This window comes from Lynx canadensis, chromosome X (genome assembly GCF_007474595.2).
Source record: "Lynx canadensis isolate LIC74 chromosome X, mLynCan4.pri.v2, whole genome shotgun sequence".
Classification (NCBI taxonomy): domain Eukaryota; kingdom Metazoa; phylum Chordata; class Mammalia; order Carnivora; family Felidae; genus Lynx; species Lynx canadensis.
This window is the reverse complement of record NC_044321.2, coordinates 39,434,268-39,435,886: the sequence shown is the minus strand read 5'-3', so window position 1 is coordinate 39,435,886 and position 1,619 is coordinate 39,434,268. Positions and strand designations below refer to the sequence as shown.

The window sequence follows — 1,619 nt, the reverse complement described above, 5'->3', positions numbered from 1 at the left end:
GTTTCGATTTTATGAATGATGCTTCTATGAACATTCATGTCCGAGGTTTTCACGGACATCTGCTTTCCCTTGAGGATACGGCTCAGGATAGAATTTCTGGGTCGTGTGGTAACTGTATGTTTAATTATTGAAAGAACACCTAAGCTATTTCCCAAAGGGCCTACACCCTTTAACATTCCCTCTGTCGATGTGTAAAAGTGCCGATTTCTCCACATCCTCGTCGACACTTATTCTTGTCCATCTTTTTTAGTTGTTGTTGTTGATTTGTTTGTTTCTGCAGAAAAAAAAAAACCCCACTCCACATCGTTGTATTTCAACCTTTATCGAAAAATGTGGGAAGTATTAAACATGTGTAGTCTTGAGCTTCCGATGCTGACCTCCGATCTCATAGGTAAAGTGGGGAAAGAGGGTCAGAATAGAAGTTCAGAGGTCCTGCCACCCAAGGAGGCTGGGGCCTGCCCCCTTGCCTCTTGGCAAGCAGGATGGGGCACAACTGGGCTTCCTCCTCCTCACTCCCCTCTTCACTCTCTTCTTCATCAGAAACGTCATTGCTTTTCACGTTGCCCCGCGATCCACGCAGGCCCGGAACCCGACTCCAGATGGAAGGTTACAGGGGGTTGGAGCTGGACGTCCTCCAACCTGAGCGTGAGTTGGACAACTCAGGACAACTCAGGACAACTTGAGGTTGGCCACCGGGACTGCAGTCTCCTGGCGGTCCTGGTTCCCGGCCATGACTTCTAGGACATTACACTGACCTTTGGCCCCCTTGATGAGGCAGAGCATGGTCAAAGCCAGCACACGCCCCACATCATCCTCTTCCTCTACCTTGAAGGTGAAAGAGCGGATCTGGCTGGATGGCTGACAGTCCACTTAGGAAAAGGAAAAACTGTCCATGGTGACGGGAGGCCAGACCTGCCCACCACCCTCTACCCTGCCCAGGCATGGGCTCGGCTCTCCTGATTCCAAAATGCTAAGGCGGTGACAACACCGGCGGCCGTGCTGCAAGCTCACTGTGATTTTGGTTTACATTTCTTCCCTGATGACTAATGATGTTAAGCAAGTGCTTGTTGGCCATTTGTATATCTTCTTCGGAGAAAGGTCCATTCAATCCTTTGCCCCTGTTTTAACTCATTTAATTGTGTGTGGTTTTTGTAAAAAATTGTTAAATGGTGTTCTTTATTTACTCTGGGCACAACGCCCTATCAGATATATTATTTGCAAGTATTTTTCCACTTATGTGAATTGTCTTTTCATTTTCTTAAAGACGTCTGTTGACGCGCAAAAGTGTCTAATTTTGATGAAGTCTAATTAACGTATTTTGTCCTTAATTGCTTATGCTTTTGGTGTGGTCTCTAAGAAGACGTTGCCTAACCCGGGGTCATGAGGTTTTACTCCTTTATTTTCTTCCAAGAGTTTTATAGGTTTGGCTCTTACATTTGGGTCTATGATCTCTTTTGAATTATTTTTTGTATATGGTGGGAAGTAGGAGTCCTAAATTCTTCTTTCTTTCCCTTTATTCTTTTCGTTCTTATCTTATTCTTTCGTTCCGCCTTTCTTTCTTTCTTCTTTCTCTCTTTTTTTCTTCTTTCTTTCTTTCTTTCTTTCTTCTTTTTTCTTTC

At 44.6% G+C, this 1,619-nt stretch overlaps 1 pseudogene; it reads right to left on the bottom strand.

Moving 5' to 3' along the window:
• Positions 1-385: 385 nt before the first annotated feature.
• Positions 386-1,619, bottom strand: part of LOC115506759 — a 21,570-nt pseudogene continuing 20,336 nt past the window's right edge.